The sequence below is a fragment of the Lotus japonicus genome, chromosome 1 (genome assembly GCF_012489685.1).
Source record: "Lotus japonicus ecotype B-129 chromosome 1, LjGifu_v1.2".
Taxonomy (NCBI): domain Eukaryota; kingdom Viridiplantae; phylum Streptophyta; class Magnoliopsida; order Fabales; family Fabaceae; genus Lotus; species Lotus japonicus.
The window spans coordinates 82132288-82146028 of NC_080041.1; the positions used below are offsets into that span (position 1 = coordinate 82132288).

Below are 13741 nucleotides of genomic sequence, written 5' to 3' on the forward strand. Positions count from 1 at the left end.
AAGGTTTGATCAGTGGTTGCATCTCTATATTTTGATGATTACAATTTAGGTTTTTGAGGATGAACAATTATGGTACTCTAACGTTTGTCTTTTTTAGTTGTGACAAACAGGTTCTGATTCTGACCCAAGCCGATTACATCAGAAGACAAAGACCCAAGAGTAACCAAAAGAGAGTTCTAAAGCTCACCATGTTCGTTCAGAATAGTGGCAAATCCTTCAGAAGTTCTGAAGATAGAAGCTCTCAAGAGGTACTGAAGAACCGGAGTCAGAAGTTCTGAAGACCAGATGTTCCAGCGGAACGGTCCAGAAGTAGAAGACTCAAGTTCTGAAGACCTGCAAGAAGTTGGCTCTGAAGACCCAAGCTATTCTAGCTCTGACGTTTAGAAGTTCTGAGGAACTTGTTCAGAAGTAGAAGTTGCAAGGTCAGAGGATCCAAGCTTCCATCTGACTCTGATAAGATGCTTCACCAACGTCCATCTGAAACACTCTAGATCATAAGTCAGCTGGTGAAAGGAAAGGTTGCTGTGATAGTACAAATCGTACAGCCTCAGTCTGTCCGCCACCTACCTCGTTCAGCCTAGCAGTCTGATATTACAAGATTGCCACTCCAACGGGCACAACCCTAGCAACGGCTACATCATATGCCTTGGAGTATATAAGGGCTGAAGATAGAAGAAAGAGTCAAGAAACTTTGCTGATATTATTGAATTCATTCTAACCAATCTCTTAGCAATATTTCTTCATTGTTCTTAAACATCTGAGTTTACCATTAGCTTTTCAGAAGCAATTCTTGTAAACCCGAAAGATTTTACAAACACTTTGTAAGTTCCTTAAGAGACCAAGGTTGGTCAGATCTTGAGAAGACTGAATCAGTTTGATTCAGTGTTTAGCTAGTCTTGAGAGGATCGTTAGATCAGCTTCTTGAGAGAATACTAGTGAGAAAATCAGTGTATTGTTAGTCACTTTCATCAAAGCCTTGAACCCCCTCTCATCTATCTTTCATGCATAATTTATTTTAATTATCTGTGAACTTATTTCATGTTTGACCATGTTTAATTCTGATTCACTTATTTAATGCACCGTCCATTTCTTTTAGTAACTCACATGCATTTATGATTCGATGAGTTTTATGCATGTTTTTTTCTGTTACTTCTCCTCCTTATAATCTGCTGTCTTCCTTCTTATTCATCACAACTCAATCCAATTCAACTCAATTCAATTCATCCTTTCTCTTCTCAAACCAAAAATGACTTCTGTTGAATTGATATCTTAACTCAAGGCTCTGGTATTTGACCAGGTCTTTCCCTAGAGTGTTAATCTCTCTATCTCTCAAATCTCTCAAGCTCTTGGGATGATTAAGCATCTTTTGGACTGCTGGCTGACATCCCATCAGACTCACTGCCTTCAAAATCTCCAAGAAGTTCTGAAAGAACTCCTTCGACTGGCCTCTTGCCGGAAGGACCTCGAGGATCAATTTGAAAGCATTTGTATGCTCCTTGAACATGAGCAAGAAGCTCCAGAAGAAGCAGGTCAGGCTGCTGCCTCCACTCCTGCTATCCGTGAAAGTGAAGCTCTGAAGGAAGAACTGACTGCCCAGTTAGCTTCTATTGATCAGGGCATTCGTCCCCTGCACCTTCAGCTTCTCTCCATGAAGGACTCTCGTGCCTTCTTATGTATCTAGGACTAGTTTTCTTAGTCTTTGCTATCCTCTATACTCGTTTCAATCTATTAATAATGACATGAGTTTATCTGCATTAATTTCTTGTTGTTATTGTTTCAGTTTTTCACTCTTTTTGATTATGACAAAAAGGGGGAGTACATAAAATGGTTTTGATAAAAATTTAAGCTTTTTATATAATATAAAACCAGTAAAGGAGAATAAGTATCAAATACTTATAGCACATAGATATTGCCAAGCGTCCTAAAATAAGGAATACATTTTGTTCAAAATTCTGAACCTATATACCTCTGAAGCCTTATTCCAATACACCTGAACAATACTCTATGTCTTTATGTGATCTACGCGAGTTCTGAACCATCAATTTCTTATGAGTATACATCTTTCTACGCGTATCTTCTGATCACATCACTAAGACTCTGAATCTAGACTCTTCAACATCTCATCAAGTCATAGATTCAGGGGGAGTCAGGGGGAGACCCCAGCTTAGAATCAGGTGCAATCCTAGATTCAGAAGGAGCATCATTAACCGTTACACAAGGATAAGTTTAAACTATGATCTCTTCTCTCTTGTGTATTCAGTTTATTGATTAAGAATTGTTCATCAAAATACTTGTTTTGTCATCATCAAAAAGGGGGAGATTGTAAGATCAAGGTTTGATCAGTGGTTGCATCTCTATATTTTGATGACTATAATTTAGGTTTTTGAGGATGAACAATTATGGTACTCTAACGTTTGTCTTTTTTAGTTGTGACAAACAAGTTCTGATTCTGACCCAAGCCGATTACATCAGAAGACAAAGACCCAAGAGTAACCAAAAGAGAGTTCTAAAGCTCACCATGTTCGTTCATAATAGTGGCAAATCCTTCAGAAGTTCTGAAGATAGAAGCTCTCAAGAGGTACTGAAGAACCGGAGTCAGAAGTTCTGAAGACCAGATGTTCCAGCGGAACGGTCCAGAAGTAGAAGACTCAAGTTCTGAAGACCTGCAAGAAGTTGGCTCTGAAGACCCAAGCTATTCTAGCTCTGACGTTCAGAAGTTCTGAGGAACTTGTTCAGAAGCAGAAGTTGCAAGGTCAGAGGATCCAAGCTTCCATCTGACTCTGATTAGATGCTTCACCAACGTCCATCTGAAGCACTCTAGATCATAAGTCAGCTGGTGAAAGGACAGGATGCTGTGATAGTACAAATCGTACAGCCTCAGTTTGTCCGCCACCTACCTCGTTCAGCCTAGCAGTCTGATATTACAAGATTGTCACTCCAACGGGCACAACCCTAGCAACGGCTACATCATATGCCTTGGAGTATATAAGGGCTGAAGATAGAAGAAAGAAGCCAAGAAACTTTGCTGATATTATTGAATTCATTCTAACCAATCTCTTAGCAATATTTCTTCACTGTTCTTAAACATCTGAGTTTACCATTAGCTTTTCAGAAGCAATTCTTGTAAACCCGAAAGCTTTTACAAACACTTTGTAAGTTCCTTAAGAGACCAAGGTTGGTCAGATCTTGAGAAGACTGAATCAGTTTGATTCAGTGTTTAGCTAGTCTTGAGAGGATCGTTAGATCAGCTTCTTGAGAGAATACTATTGAGAAAATCAATGTATTGTTAGTCACTTAGCAGGTTGCAAAGTGCAGTTGTAACACTCATTGATTTTAGTGGATTGCCTTCATCAAAAGAAGAAAGAAATCACCTTCACGGGTGGACTGGATTAACTTGAGCTTTTATCTCAAGTGAACCAGGATAAAATACTTGCGTGCTTTACTTCATATTCTTCAGCACCTAGTTCTTATCTTTGAGTTTGGAAAAAGTTCAAAAGTATATCTTTTATTCGAAAACTCTATTCAAACCCCCCCCCCCCCTTTCTAGTGTTTTTCGCACCTTCATTGTCTTCCTGAATCTTGGCAGCCCCCAAAGCGTCGCATCCTTAGGACTCCAACTAAAGAGGTCAAAGTTGTCATTTACCAGCTTCTCTAAGCGTCTTTCCTGGCCAGGCCTGAGCCTGGGCTCGATCGCCAGCACTCCTCTGCTAGATTTGTACATCTCCAAGACCTCTATTACGTTCGCCCAGCGCTCCTCCGCATGGGCATCAGTGAACTGTCCATCTTTCCCTGTCCTGACATCTGGCCTTCCCTAACTTTGGTTGCCCCTCAATCTCTCTATCTTTCGATCAACCATTTGCTCCAATCTTCTTGGGCCGTTTCTCCCCTGGTCCTGCACGCCCTGCCAACCTTGATCACCATCTAAGACCTCGATCCCGTGGCACCTGTGTCCCTCGCCGGCTCCCTTCTTTCCATATAAACTAAGGCAATTGTTATAGCACTCCCTTGACCTTCGCTAATCCACCACAATCTTTCTCACCTTCCCGCAGATTAGCGGATACTTCACCGCTAGGTGAGCCGTTGAAATCACTGCGTAGAGACGATTTAGCGTGTTCCTTCCGATGATGACGTTGTATGATGCCACAACCTGCAATACCAAATATCTTACACACAAAAGCTTGGCGTTCTCGTCGATACCAAAAACCGTGTCTAAATCCAAATAGTCACGCACCCAGACCTACTCTCCTAAAAAGCCTACCAGAGTCCTAGTGTACGGCATCAAGTCCTTGTTTGTTAACCCCAACTGATCGAATGCATCACCGTAAATAATACCCGCAGAACTTCCCTGGTCCCAAAGCACTCTTCGCACATTAAAGCTGTTGATCCTTACCATTACTACCACAGGATCATCTTTATGTGTCTTGATTCCCTCGAAATCTGCCGACGATATCACGATATCTGGGTGATGGAAACTGAATGGGGTTTCATACTCTTGCACTAACGTTACTGCCCTTAAATGCCTCCGTCTCGCCGAGGATGTGTTGCCGCCTCCACCAAAACCCCCTGCAATTGTATTTATCGTTCCGACCGGCGGTTCGAGATCTTTGTTGAAGGTTTCTTCAGCTCCCTTCTTTCTCGTTGCCAACGTCTCCTTTTTGTCAGTGGTTGGTGTCTGACGGCGATCGTCCCGTCTGCGATCATCATGCTGACGATCCCCTCTATAACGATTCCCTTGTTGCCGCTCGCCTTGCCAGCGATCACCTCGGTCATTCAACTGTGAGCGTCCCGCCCAGATAAGTCTTTCAATCTCGTTCTTTAATGTGAAACAATCCCCAGTGTCATGACCTTCCGAGTGATGGTACTCGCACCATTTCGTCTTATCCACCGCCGCCGGAGACGGGTTGGTCTCCTTCTCGCCCTCCTCGACTGCATGTGTCGCCTTGACCTTTCGAAGTAGTTCTGTCAAATGTGCACTCAGACTTTTCCCCGGGTCCTCCCGCCGGCGAGAATCAGCTTGATGCCACGGGCGCCGGCGTTCGAAACTTTCCTTCCTAGGGTACAGCGGCTCCTTCGCGACTTTCTCCACTTGCTTTGATTTCTTGTCTCGTCGCTTACCGCCTTCCCCTTTCTCCTTACTTTGTTTTCCTTCTAGCGATGCGTCCCTCCGATCGCCATCCTTCTCCATCTTTGCACGCTTCTTTTTGAAAGCATCATCCTCCTCATCCAAGATGTAGGTATTCGCCTGCGCTCGGATTTCCGCCATCAACCGAGCTGGCTTACGGCTCAACTTATTGTTCAGCTTTCCAGGCTGCAGCCCGTTCTTGAAAGCATGTGCGCAGGCATGTGGTTCTGACTCTTCAATCTTAACAGACACCGCACTGAATTGCTTCACATATTGCTTCAGAGTTTCGCCCGCTGATTGACGGACGTTGTATAGATCATCGATTGTTACCTGCTTGGTTTTGCTTGCGGAAAATTGGACGAGGAACTTCGATGAGAAGTCGCGAAAATTTGTAATGGATCCCCGAGGTAGAGTCGTAAACCAAGCCATAATTGTGCCCTTAAAAGTCAACGGGAACATCCTGCATTTCACCGTGTCGGAAGCCGCGCTAATTACCATTTTAGTGTTGAAATAAAGCAGATGTTCCTTTGGATCGGCCTTTCCACTATATGTTTCAAGAACAATGTTCTTCATATTGTCCGGGATAGCCACCTCCCTCACCACCGCTGAGAACGGCTCAAACTCTGCCACGACCTCTGCCTCTCGCTCTCCTTCGTCTTGCTACTCGAAGCGATAACACTCAAGCTGCTCCTGCAAGTAGTCGTTCCGCTGCCGTATGTCATCAACACTGTGGATCAGGCGCCTCCAATCTCGATCGGTGATCGGAGCCTGTGGTAACGGTGTTCCTTCGCCTGAGACTCCAGGCGAGTGCGCTGGTGACCTCTGTTGCTCCGGTGAGGATGGCGGAGAAGGTAGCGGAGGCGTCGGAGGAGGAGGAGGAGGAGGCGGTGGAGGCTGAGGAGGAGTCAGTTGCTCAGTTTCGTCGCGGCGGATTTGCTCGCGTCGTGGCCTGCCTCTTACGCGACGTGGCGGCGAACCGTGCCGCTGCTCTTGCTCTCCATCACGTCGAAGACGACGTGTCTCCATCAAGTTCCACTAGCGAACTAGAGATTCAATCGTAAATCCAAAAAACCGAAGAAAATTGCACAGAAAATCAAACTTCTCTCAACCAAATCACAATCCACGTAGTCCGAGAATCGAAATCTACCGATCCCCACAGACGGCGCCAAATGTTCTATCCAGGAACATAGAGATGAGGTATGGTACCTAGAGTGAAAGGATAGTGATGTGAGAATCTAGAGAGAGTTAGAGTGTAACCGCATAGAGAGAGAAAGTAACTGAATTTCAAGTTTTTATTTCTCAAATGAGCTAAGAGTTCCTTACAATTGGTAACCGTCCCCTAATTATAGACTTAGAGCTGGGCTTGGGCTTGGCGCTCCTAACTACTCTTAATGGCTAATTGGGCCTCCCGAGAGAAGGCCCAACTTCCTGGCCCGTGCGTCGCCTTGGACAAGCGACCCTGGGCGAGGGCCCTTGGAGTCTCGCCCAGTCCACAGATGACTTTGAAATATGGGTTTTTGGAAAGTATCACCGGTTCCTATTATTTCTATCATCACCTAACATAAAAACAAATTCAAAACTCGTCAATTTACGAGAACACAATTTTGAGGGGGACGAATCTAGGACTACAAAAAAATCTACACAAAATTACTTATAGTCGGTATACTTTTCAAAATTCTTAGTGCTGATGCGTGACTCATAGTGTTTTAAATGGCAATTTACAGGAATTAGATATTATTGATGTGGAAAAATAATATGCAGATGTTAAAATTGAAAATAGTTTTGATTGGAAGAAAAAAAAAATCTAAATCAAAACTGAAAAATTACCCATTCCCAACCAATATATTTAGAATAAACAGAAGTACATCCGATTTGAATTCAAACCAAAACTGATTATTAAGAAATTAAAAAAACTGGACAATTCTTCAATTCAAAACCAATTCAATCCAATTTCTGCATATATATTTTTTAATTTGATAATATATATTTACCTCATAACTAATAGATACTCCTTTCAAATAAAAAGATATCAAGATATCATTAGATGCATCTATTATCCCTCTCTCATTCTTATATATTGTCAAATTCTGACTTGCAGCGGCTAGAGATTAGTCACTCTGGTCAACAAAAGTGAAAATAGGTTTGCAGGTAGGAAGATTACTTATATAATGGGTTCAATGAGAGGCATGGTTAACAAAGGTTTGCAGGTAGGAAGATTACTTTCACGAAATCAAGGTTTTAAAGGTTTTCACAATTTTCCATCAAACCTTACAACTTTAACAAGCAATCAAACGGACGCTGCACTCAGCATCACAAAGCATGTATTCTTGAAAGAAGAATTTAAGAACAAGAACGTTGTGTTTTCGCCATTGTCGCTCCATGTTGCGCTTAGCATGGTTGCTGCAGGTGCAGAGGGCCCCACTCTCAATGAGCTTCTCACCTTCCTTCGAGCCAAATCCACCAACGATCTCAACTCCCTCGCCTCTCAGCTCACCTCTGTCCTCCGCGATGGTGCTCGTGCCGGTGGCCCTCGCCTTTGTTTTGCCAACTGTTTGTGGGTTGAACAGTCACTTCCTCTTCTCCCTTCCTTCAAACAACTGGTGAACACTGATTACAAGGCCACTCTTGCCTCTGCTGATTTCGTGAACAAGGTCAGTGATTTGCATTTTCTAATTAGAACTGTATGTATTTGGTGTGAAAATAAGATTAGCAAAATTATAAAACTCATCCTCAACTGATCTTATTTGCATAACTGATTTTAAATTTGATGATGGTTTTTTAAGGGTCATGAAGTGGCCAATGAAGTCAATTTATGGGCTGAAACAAAGACTAATGGCCTTATAGAAAACCTTCTTCCTCCGGGGTCAGTTGACAGCTTAACGAGGCTGATCCTTGCAAATGCATTGTACTTCAAAGGTGCGTGGAAAGACAAGTTTGATGCATTTAGTACGGAAGAAGGTGATTTCCACCTTCTTAATAGCACCTCAGTCAAGGTTCCCTTCATGAGTAGTGAGGAGGACCAGTTGATTGGTGTTTTTGATGGTTTCAAAGTCGCTAGTCTTCCTTATAAGCATGGTAAGGATAAACGTCGGTTCTCTATGTACATTTTCCTTCCGGATGCAAATGATGGGTTGTCAACTTTGGTTGAGCAAGTGACTTCTGGATATGAGTTTGTGGAACGTCATCTTCCTCATAAAAAAGTGGAAGTAGGTGACTTCAGGATTCCAAGTTTCAAGTTTTCTTTGGGACTTAACCTTTTTGATATGCTGAATGAGATGGGACTTGTTTTGCCTTTCTCTCCACGTGATGCAAATTTGACAAAAATAATGGACCCTTTTACTAGTAAAGAACGCCTATTTGTTTCCAACATAATTCAAAAGTCGTTTATTGAAGTGAATGAAGAAGGCACCGAAGTAGCAGCCGTGACGGCTGCAATGGGTTTTGGGTGTGCAATGTCGTATACTTATTCGAATATGATAGATTTTGTAGCTGATCATCCTTTCCTCTTTATGATTAGAGAAAATTTGACGGGAACAATGCTCTTTATTGGGCAGGTACTTCATCCTTTACACAGGTGAAATGATACTCACTACAAGAAAATGAGCCAATTGCGGCAGTCATCTTGCGGCGGTTTTGTAGAAACCGCCACTAAAAAGAAACTAGCGGCGGTTCTGCGGCGGTTTTCATGACTGACGCAGATTGGCTACGTTTCGCGGCGGTTCGACTACACTTAGCGGCGGTTAATGATATTTTTGCTATTATTCTTTTTCCTTTTCCTTCTGCGGCGGTTTTTAACCGCCCCCAAGTGCTTGCCCACTAAAATTTTCATTTTATTTTCCCTAAAATTTCATTCGTTTCCCAACCCTAGCTCTCAACCTTTCTCTTAACTCTCTCGCTCTCAACCCATCATAACCCTCGCTCAACCCGTTGCACACTTTCCCTGCTCAAGCATCGTCCCTGCTCGTCGCCTCGTTCTGATTCGCCGGATTCTGTCCGCCACCCTGTTGGAGTTCGAAGTCGACGTCGCTGCCGTGTTCAAGTTCAAGGTTGTTGCGTTCTTTCGCAACACTCATTTGCTGAAGGTTCCTCGAGCAAACCTCTGTCGTGCCATCTCCTCCATTCAAGATTTGTTGTCTCTCCGGCCAAGATCGATTGGTGGTTGGAGGAACCAAAAAGACGAGGATTAGGTTTTGTTAATAGCGAATAGAGACGGAGCATAGGAGGAATCGAAAGAGAAATTGCAGTTCATGCTGTCAACGAGCTACTATTTCAGCTCTTAAATTGAAGCCCTTTGCCTGTTTCTTATCAGGTTTCCTTCCCTTTTTCTTAATTTCTTTTCTGAGTTTCAGTTCTCGTTTGCATTTTCGTTCATTGTCGTTCATACCATTATTAACCTCACATTCGTTTGCTTTTTAATCTATTGGTAGAAACAATAGCCGAGAACAACAAATTGGATTGTCAAAATCCTTTTATCTTTTTATGAATTACTTGATTATAAATCTAATTATTCTGGACTTTGAATTCTGCAGCCGGTTCTCATGTGATTCCTTTTTCTTCTCTCTTGGCAAAGAAACAAAAAAGTGATTCCACCCAAAGCTGTTTACTTTATCTTTTGTTTCTGCAAATTGAAACTGATTTTTCTGCATAAATGTCTTGGCATAGGGTGTGCTTCACATGAGCAATATGAGGCTGGTTTTCACTTATTATGTTTTATGGACTCAGGCCAGTGTTCTTCACTTCTTTATTTGGTAATGAGTTCTTAACTTCATTTTGAGGGCTTGTCAAAAGTTGTTGCTTGTGGGAATTACTTCTGACTTATAGTTAAAATAAATGCAATTTGTGTGGTAGTGAGATGTTGGTCCTGTTAGTTTCTTGTAGGAATTACTTCAGAGTGAGTACATGTCAATTTGATTGGGAGGGTGGTTACTTGCTTCGAATTGACTGCAATCTTATATCTTTGCTTTTCATGACTTTAGGTGGAATGAAGGTTAAGGCTGACAAAGGCGAGTCATCTCCATATGCAGCTATGCTTGCCTACAGTTATGCCTTTTACTTCATACTTCTTTGCATATAATTTTTTCATGTGCATTATGGTTCATCTGGTTTATTACAGATTGTTTAGCATAGATGGAGACTATGAACTAGTGGTTGAGCTTGCTGACCTCCATATGTTTTAACAAATGTCTTTTTCTTCATAAAGACTATTATATGTTGTTATTTACATGGTTCTGATCCTTGTACTAAGGTAATATCTAAGAAGATCTTAAGTTAACTTCATGATTAAGTTTCCATGCAACAATGGCACTACACAAGTTATACATGAATAGTTCACAAATGACTTTTGTTGTTCTATGAATTATAATAGTAAAAGTTGGAAGCTAAATACAGTTAAGAGGTCGTTCATTCATATTTGTAAATACAAGAGCCATATAGATAAGAGTTAGCAACTTTTTATTTGATGCAAAGGAAGAACTGTTCAGTACATCCATGGTTATATTGTTTGGCTTCTAACTTTCAGTTCCAGTTTGTTCAGAGATAAAAAAAAAAATGTACAGTATCATTTCTTTTTCTTTTAGCTCCCTATAACTTGTAGGAATCACTCATTTGTTTGCAATTTTCAATTGTTATTGGAGGAGCAAAACTTGAGACATGGCGTAGAAAGGCTATATGGAACCATGTGAAAGACTTCCATTTCCTTTGAAACACTGATCATGTAGGCTTTGAAACATTGTGCATACTTTTAGTCTTCATGAGCATGTTTTTATTATAACCTGGCTTGTTCTGTCAGTGTTGACTTTTACTATTTGGCAAAAGTACCTATTCAAGCACTTACTATTCTTCATACTCTTTCTTAGTGCATGGAGAAAAAATTGTTTGTTTTCTTTATTTTGTAGGTGAGGGCATCATCTTCAATAAACTGAAAGGATTGGAGAGTTATATCAAATGAAGCTGTCACTCACCTTGTTAAGTGAAAGTTGAGGTAAGTTTTTCTTGTTTATCTCTTTGTTCTTTTATTTTCTGGAATTTTTCATACATAGTATGATGAAGGGACATGATATCAACTGAATTTAGTCATGGTCTTCGATCTTCATCTTTTCTGATTTCTTTGCATTCCCCTTCACCTTTTTAGATTGATTGCTCTTAATGTAAGTGCCACTATTAATTCATTCTTGACTTCTTGAATAGTTTATTGATTAGATTCTTGTAATCCTTGCATTTAGGAAAGATAATGTTAGTATAAATTGTAAGGTTTGTATTATAAATATTACTTAGCAAATTGAGTTGTTCTGCATTTTGCTTTTTTTCTTTCATTTTCCTAACTTTCCAGTGGATTAATTGTTCTTGTTGTTCTTAGACTGTCACTCCTTTTCGCTTTGTTGAATAATTTTTCTGTTTTTGGACGAAAGGAAGATTAAATTCACTACTTGAGAGGTTATGAAAAGAACTTACTGGAGGCGAAAGAATTTAAAATATTTTTTTTAATCAAAATTCACTACTTGCGGCGGTTGTAAACCGCCACCAATTTGGATAACACTGCGGCGGTTGAAACCGCCGCGGATCGTATTAGAAACTCCACAAACAAAAGTATACTGCGGCGGTTTAAACCGCCGCAATTTGCTAGATGTCTTTAGCGGCGGCTATTCCAGCGGTTGGTTCAAACCGCCGCAGAACGCTTGGCGACGCTAGTAACTGCGACGGTTGGCAAACCGCCGTGAGAAGCGTACTGCGGCGGTTTAAACCGCCGCAAAATGCCCTGACAACCGCCGCAGAATGCCCTTTTTTTTGTAGTGACTGGCCAGCGGCCACCCTGAAGAAAAAAAGAATCATTAGATATATCAATATCTTATATTGTTATTCTTTTTTATTTGTTACATCATTCCAATAGGATTTTAGTTATTATTTTCACGTTGGTTTCAGTTACTTTGAATTTGATGATAGCTAAGCCAAGACATGTTTAATCATGTATTAGCATTATATTTCTAGGTGTATTTTAAACTTTATAATTTTACTGTGATATTTTGAATATGAAGCTGAATAAGAACAACACATAAGCAGAGATTGCTTGGTAGTTGTTTGATGCCATATCCTTGATGATTGTCAAGTTTCATAAGGAGATTTCTCGAACACGGTTCTCCCACTAGAATGTTTGCACTAGAAATCTATGATGGGGGCATTGTTTGGGTATTTTCTGGAATCTCTCTTAAGCTTCAAAATATGTAGGTATTGGCCTTGTCAAAAAAATTATCCACTACTTATTCAGAAGATGTCGAGTTCTAGACTGCCAAAATTACTGACGGACGTAGCCATAGGTAACTAACCGATGGCCTAGACCGTTAGTAATTAATTTGGCCTACACACAAAAATTTCTCCAGTTGCGGATATAAATGTCACCTTCATGGAAGTTTCTTTCACAAATGTGATGTTTCGAGTAAGTAGGTAAAGCTGCTGACAGGGGCCTATGTCTTGGCCAATTTAGGGCCTGTCCTGACCTGTTTAATTAAAAGGTTAAGGCTTTTCAACACAGCCCATTTAATTAAGTAGGCCAGATTTAGGCTTTTAGAAAAGTCTATTAAGCCTAGTAGGCCGGTCTGTCTAATAATATAAATATAAATTTAATATATTTATATATATACACATATTAAGTAAAATAAATAATATACTATTTAATTGAATAAAATTACTATGAAATAATTAAGATAACCAAGAGTCTCTTTTTTTTAAACGAACTGAACCAAGAGCTAGTCATGAAAACAAAACGTAACAAATTCAAAAAAAAAAGAAAAAAAAAAGAAGAAGACAAGAATGGTCTCGTAAGTTGGAACAACAATCAATATAGAATTGAAGAGATACAAAGTTGTGTCGTGAGTTTTAAAACAGGGAAGAACAAAGTGTGTAAGTCGGTAACAGTAACTCAGTAAGGTGTAAAAGAACCACTCTCCCAAGGTTGCTCCACCGGGCCACTTCAACGCCGTGCATGCCGCCGCTCACCGTGTACCGCCGCCGCACACCAACGTCGCACATCACTATTGTCATTCGTCTAGCTGTTTATCATTCTTCGCAAAAAGGTTTCTAAGAGTCTTTTGTTTTTAATTTCATTTGTTCTTCTTCTCTTCTCTCTTTTGTGTTGTAATTTATTTTTCTAAACCCAAAAATTTGAACACCGAATGAATTTCTTATAGTTTCTTTTTAAATCTGATTCAATAATTTGGATTTTTATGTTTCATTTTTGTTTGATGAGCATGAATTCCACTTCTTGTGCTCTTTAATATCAGTTTTAGATTTCTTTCTATAAGGAATATGATTGTTGTTCAAATCTTTAATTTGATGTTGAAAGATACATTGCTTATATTAATCGTGTTGTAGTGACTTCATATTTTTTTTTCCTTAATTGAGTATATATGTCACCAATCTGTTTTGCTTTTTAGCACTGGTTTCAGCCCTGTAGTTTTACCCTCCATTCTCAATCTTTATCCGGAACTGTGTAACACAGTAATACTATTTAAGAATATATGATTTACTACATGGAATTTTTATCGTTGCTAACTAAGCTCCACATTAGAAAATGAATATGTGATATGTTGTATATACTATCGGCATGATTTTATATCAGATATATAT

The 13741-nt window shown here is 40.3% G+C and overlaps 1 pseudogene; it reads left to right on the forward strand.

Moving 5' to 3' along the window:
• LOC130721026 (serpin-ZX-like) overlaps nt 1-13741 on the forward strand; it is a 36278-nt pseudogene that overhangs the window by 5302 nt on the left and 17235 nt on the right.